This window comes from Capsicum annuum, unplaced genomic scaffold (genome assembly GCF_002878395.1).
Source record: "Capsicum annuum cultivar UCD-10X-F1 unplaced genomic scaffold, UCD10Xv1.1 ctg59928, whole genome shotgun sequence".
Classification (NCBI taxonomy): domain Eukaryota; kingdom Viridiplantae; phylum Streptophyta; class Magnoliopsida; order Solanales; family Solanaceae; genus Capsicum; species Capsicum annuum.
The window spans coordinates 1-6,841 of NW_025868685.1; the positions used below are offsets into that span (position 1 = coordinate 1).

General features: G+C 44.0%; 1 pseudogene; it reads right to left on the reverse strand.

The window, feature by feature from the left end:
* Positions 1-3,427: 3,427 nt before the first annotated feature.
* LOC124893461 lies at positions 3,428-6,838 on the reverse strand (annotated as a pseudogene).
* Between the last annotated feature and the right edge of the window lie 3 nt (positions 6,839-6,841).

Sequence of the window (6,841 nt, forward strand, 5' to 3'; positions counted from 1 at the left end):
GGACTTGTTTTGGCCGATAATCGTTTGGGATGCCCCAGTCAGAATGGGGAGCGGCCTAGTGTGGGCCCTTGGGGTGGGATAGGCTATTTGGGTGGTCAAAGGGGCGAAACGGGCCAAATCGGTGTGCTATAGCCCACTGTTTCCTGGGTGGGGCTGAGGGTCGGGCGTGTTTCCTGTCAAAAATTGAACGGGCTGCCCCAGGCAGGCTGAGGAGCGACCTAGTTTGGGACCTTAGGGTGGGATAGGCTATTTGGGTAGTCGAACGGGTGAAACAGCGCGAACGGGCCATTTTTGGGCCAAATCGATGTGATATAGCCTACGGTTTCCTGGGTGAGCTTAGGGGCCGGGCCTATTTTTTTTCGAAAATCGACCAAGCTATGTAGCGGCCTAATGTAAGCCCTTGGGATGGGATAGTCTATTTGGATGGTCAAACGGGCGAAACGGCGCAAATGGGCCATTTTGGCGCCAAATCGGTGTGCTATATCCCACGGTTTATTAGGTGGGCCAGGGGGACGATTGTGTGTTTGGATGAAAATTGATCGGGGTGCCCCTGACAGGCTGGGAAGCGATCTAGTGTGGGCCCTTGGAGTGGGATAGGCTATTTGGGTGGTCAAATAGGTGAAACGACGCGAACGGACTATTTTCGAGCCAAATCGGTGTGCTATAGCCTATGGTTTTCTGGGTGGGCCTGGGGACCGGGCGTGTTTTCGTCCAAAAATTGATCTGGCTGCCCCAAGCAGGCTGGGGTGCTGCCTAGTGTGGGCCCTTGTTGTGGGATAGGCTATTTGGGTAGTCATACGGGAGGAAAGGCGCGAACGGATCATTTTTGGGCCAAATTGATGTTCTATAGCCCGCGGTTTCCTGAGTGGGCCAGAGGGTCGAGCGTGTTTTTGGTCGAAAATCGATCGGACTACCCCAGGCAGGCTGGGGAGCGGCCTAGTGTGGGGCCCTTCGGGTGGGATAGGCTATTTGAGTGATCAAACAAGCAAAACGGTGCGAACGGGTCATTTTCGAGCTAAATCGGTGTGCTATAGCCCACGGTTTCCTAGGTGGGCCCGAGGGCCCGACGTGTTTTTTGGTCGAAAATCAACCGGTCTACCCCAAGCAAGCTGAGGAGCAGCCTAGTGTTGGCCCTTAGGGTGGGATCGGCTATTTGGATGGTCTAATGGGCGAAACGACGCGAATGGGCCATTTTCAGGCCAAATCGGTTTGCTATAGCCCAGGATTTCCAGGGTGGCCCGGGGTCGGGCGTGTTTTTGGCCGAAAATCGATCGAGCTACCCCAGGCAAGCTGGGGAGCGGCCTAGTGTGGGCCCTTGGGGTGGGATAGGCTATTTGGATGGTCAAACGGGCGAAACGACGCAAACGTGTTATTTTTGGCCCAAATCGGTGTGCTATAGCCCATGGTTTCCTAGGTGGGCCCAAGGTTCGGGCATTTTTTTATTAAAAATCGATCGAGTTGCCCAGGCAGGCTGGGGAGCGGCCTAATATGGGCCCTTAGGGTGGGATAGGCTATTTGGGTGGGCAAACGGGCGAAATAACACAAACAGACTTTTCGGGCAAAATCGGTGTGTTATATAGCCCACGATTTCTTGGGTAGGCCCGAGGGTCACGCGTGTTTTTTGGTCAAAAATCGATCGGGCTGCCCCAGGCAAGCTGGGGAACGGCCTAGTGTGGGCCCTTGGAGTGGTATAGGCTATTTGGGTGGTCAAACGGGTGAAACAGCATGAACAGGCCATTTTCGGGTCAAATCGATGTGTTATAGCCTATGATTTTCTGCGTGGACCCAGGCATATTTTTGGCCGAAAATTGACCAGGCTGCCCCAGGCAGGTTGAGGAGCGGCCTAGTGTGGGCCCTTGAAGTATGATAGGTTATTTGGGTGGTCAAACGGGTAAAATGGCGCGAATGGGTCGTTTTTGGGCCAAATCAGTGTTGCTAAAGCCCGCGGTTTCCTGGGTGGGCCCATGAGCCGGGCGTGTTTTTGGCCAAAAATTGATCGGTCTGCCTTAGGCAAGCTGGGGAGCGGCCTAATGTAGGCCCTTGGGGTGGGATAGGCTATTTAGGTGGTCAAACTGGCGAAACGGCGTGAATGGGCCGTTTTCGGGCCAAATCGTTGTGTTATATCCCACAGTTTCCTGGGTGATTCCCCGGAGGTCAGGCGTGTTTTGGGCCAAAAATCTACCGGCTACCCCAGACAGGCTGGGGAGCGACCTAGTGTGGGCCCTTGTGGTAGGATAGGCTATTTGGGTGGTCAAATGGGCGAAAGGCGCAAACGGGCCATTTTCGGGCCAAATCTATGTGCTATAGCCTACGATTTCCCGAGTGGGCCCAGGAACCGGGAGTATTTTTGGCCGAAAATCGATCGGGCTGTCCCAGGCGGGCTGGGGAGCGGCCTAGTATGGGCCCTAGGGGTGGGATAGGCCATTGGGGTGGTCAAATGGGCGAAACGGCGCGAACGAGCCATTTTTGGGCCAAACCGGTGTGCTACAAGCCCACAGTTTCCTAGGTGAGTCTGAGATCGGGCGTGTTTTTGACCAAAAATCGACCGAATTGCCTTAGGCAAGTTGGGGAAGGGCCTAGTGTGGGCCATTGGGGTAGGATAGCCTAGGTGGTCAAACGGGCGAAACGGTGCGAACAGACATATTTTTGAACATTTCCGACTCATCTGGCACTAGGTATAACGAATAACTAAACTCAAAATTAATTCTAAAATGAGTTAATCCCATATTTCATTGGAATAAAATCAAAAAAATAACTTATGCCGAAATTAGTTGTCCCAAAATTGTAGTGTTATTTTTAACCCACGATAAAGGTGGAATAACAATTCTAAAATAATTGATCCCGAAATAACTTATTCCCCAATCAAACGACTTAATAGTCATCAACTATCCAAGAATTGTTAAACAATCTAGCAGAAGAGTTGTTAATCTAATCAATCTCAACAACAATGTACCCAGTGAATTCCCCTAAAGTGGGATCTGGAGAAGGTAGAGCGTACGCAAATCTTACCTTTGCCTTTTGGAGGTAGAGGGCTATATTTCCGAAAGACCCTAAGCAAATCAAAGTACAGTAAAGAAATCAAATTCAACTAATTAGAACTATTAGGAACAATCACCATGGGTGGACCGGCACAATGACAAATGACGATTTATATTGATTGACCTAACCCATGTACAACAATATAATGTCACGCTCTTCAGCCAAAGGTGAAAAATATTAATCTAACTACTACTATTAAAACAGTTCTGAAGACAGAAATTTCACCAATCATCGAAAGAATCTTCGAATCCCAGTTTTTCTCCATGTATAACGTCCTCCGAATCCTGAGGGGTGCTTGCATCATAACACCACAACAAATAGGCAAAACCAAATGGTTTGATGGGTACTACAGCCAAGCACTTAAGCACACTTTTCACGAAAAGAATGGCTACCTAGCTGGGTTTTCATCATCTTCAGCAATGTTGAACAGGAACTTTGGAAGGGATGTAATACGAGGAAGATGGAGCAAGTCGCCAAAGGAGTCTCTCCTTGGAATACTTGGTGTCGGCTTACCACCAGCTAAATCGCTCGCGTTCTCTTGGTTATTTTCCTTGTTCTCACATGCAGAAGAGCTACAAGCATCGTTAGATTGAACAGGTTTTAGCAGATGATTTTCACCAATTAATTGGGACTCGTCTTGCAAGAAGGCAGCATAGAGATTTGACTTTCTTCATGAGAGATTTCTCGACTGAAACAGTTGTACCTTGAGTGTCACTCAGCCATATCTGTGCAATGTCCTCCAGCATGCCCTTACATTCTAAGGCTTCATCACACTGCAAATTTCCAGAATTAATTTGTTGCGAAATGCAGCTTTCAATGTGACTAACAAGGTCGGTCATAGACATTGATGGACGACGTCCTGGCACCTTCAACTGCTCAAAGTTTTGCATCTCAGGGGCATCATACCCTATGCTGTTTGCACTCTCCCCAACAGCACGTGTATCCATCACTGAAGATCAGAAGACTGATAATCAGTGACAGCTTTGGCATAACAGCTTTCATAAAGTAATCTACTACTGAATGTTTTAAAGTGTAAATACTAACCCGGAATCAAATAACTCGGTATTTGAACTTCAACAACTTCAACAGATATGGAAAGGGCATAACATGAAATGCTAGCTATCTAATTTAGTTTTATTGCCTAAACCTCTGTTTAGCAAAACATATGCAACTTTGGATAGGAAAGCACCAACATCAACAAATTAAGAAAAGGCACATCATGGATCGTCACTTATCTAATTTTATTTGATTGTCTAATACCCTCTGTTTACTGAAATAAATGCAACTTCTGATCAACCCCGACCTAGACACTACAAATTGTAGGAATGAGAGAGAAGTTCCAAACATAATCAGACAATTCATGAACTTAGAAAAGATCAAAATGCACTCTCACCAAAGATTTCAAAAACTAGTATTTAATCAGAAAGATAAATTTATATCCATGTTTAAAGACAACATACAATCTTGTCCATCTCTCTCCTCAGGAGCAGAAATTAGACAAAGATATAGACAGAGGGAGGAAAAGAAGATAGCACATGTAGTCCATAAAGAAAAGCTACATAGAAATGGGGCTGAAGATGGAAATGGAATGATGGCATCAAAAATAGTTAGGGCGGAGTAAAAGAGTTTCAGGGCTGAAGATGGAAGTGGAATGATGGCATCAAAAATAGTAATGGGCGTAGTAAAAGAGTTATGAAAGCACAAGCAGACAACTAATTATCGAATATATGCATGTAGAATAGCCAGTATACCAGATTAAGAGGCAACGACACTACAAGCTTGATTCTTACAGATGCAACACATTGCCACTAACGCTAAAACCCTTTTGTTAGCTTTAGAGTTCTTTTCCTGCACTTTTTCTCGACTGCGTACATTTTCCACAGAATTATGCTTATCAACGTTGTAGCTTAGAATAGACAATCAACACTTGGAATAATAAGAAAAGACAGGAAGAACTATTTACCTGAGCTTGGAGAAGGGGCATCCCTAGACAAACGTTCAGGGGCTGCACCAAGGAGATCGGGTTGTTCAAAAGACACTGAAGAAGACTGTGTCGCAACAGGTGATGCTGCATCTTGGATGCTTGATAGCGAGGAACCCTTACCAGAAGCAACTGGATCTATGCCATACTCGTTCACTTCGTCAAGATTTTCAAACACAGTCCTTTTGTATCAAATTATGGAGATTCCAAAGCTAATTCAGGCTGTTGGCTCAGAAAGTTGAGTCGCACATCACATTGGATCAACTTTTCATAATGCTTATTCAAGACACCTGGTGGACACTGTAGAAAGTGTTGCCTATACAGATCAAAAGAGAGATTTATCACCAAGAGCATTGGAAGCTAAACTATTGAACTATGGAATACATAAGGTGATTCAATTATTCAATGTTTGGTGCATTTTTAAGGTGGGGATCACACCCCATCGCTGATCTGGTTCCTCCATGTATTGGACCTAACAGGACAATATTCAATCCCCCGTTTTGGACAGATAACAGGTGTTCTGCTAACCCTACAGATTATGCAGAAATATTAGCCCTTCTCTCAGACACTCCCCTTTCAATTAGATCCATTATTATTATTAAGATAACAGAGTATAATTGTCAAGAAAAATGATATTGGTCTAAATTACAATCTTACACTGTAATTCTAGAAAAGACCAGCAAATGTTGTCTCATTTATGAGTAAATACAAGTATGACTTGTATTGTGAAATGCATTATTCTCAGAAACTAAACTATTTCAACAGTGAAAGTTTCCTACGACTAAGCAAGCCTTGCAGCCTTGCAGGAACAATAAATTTAAATAACAAAATCAACAAGCTATGGAAGAGAGTAGGTGCCGCAGATAGATAATTAGACTAACTATTCATATTGAACTGACGGAAGACATGATAAAGTATTTGTACGTGTAGGCAATGTGGCTATTCATCGAGGACGTAACAATTATCCTGTGACTATCTCAAAAATATACACTTTGCCACATTATAGACAAAAAATGAGGACATCTGTCAAAATCAAGACAATTTTCTAATGATTAATCAGCAAGCTAACCATTTTTGACATTTGTCCAGTGGCTACTTTCTTTTATAACTTGTTGATTTTGTAATAAAACTTCATTGTTACTGCTCCCTCTAGTAAAGGCGGCTTGTTCAATACAAGTTGTTGAAATAGTTTTTTAGTGTCGCATTGTGCTTTTTTCTTCAAACGCTGGTGGAGACAAAAACACTTGGTGATTTCTTCCCATCTATCTAAACCTATGTTGACAGGAGGTAGCATTGCTAATCAAGGTGCGTGCAAGCTAGCCTAGACACCACGGTTATTAAAAAAATGCATTGCACAACTCAATCCATACTTACATTTACGATCCTATGTTCTATGTATTCCATCATCTACTATTTTTCATAACTTCCTCATTTCATTATTAAAATTACTTCCTCATTTCATTATTAAAATTTTATTGTTCCTACTCCATATGATAGAGAGAGTTGTTTAATCCTTGGGGAATTTTTTTTTTTTCCTTGGATAAGAATAATCTAGAAGGTCCAATCACAAAACCCGAAAAAATATTGCCCACATGGAGATGGTCTAACATGATGAAAATAATCTTAAAGGTGGTCAGCACACATGTATCTAGCATGTGAATGAAATAACATTAAGGGACTAAATACGTATCCCTACAGTCGAGATAAGACAACATTAATGGACATTTCTTAACAGGAAGTGAAGATCATTTACCTATGCAAGCTGGCCTGTCCATCAGTGAAATCTGAAGTGGCTTGCCATAGAGTATGCTTTCTGGGTTG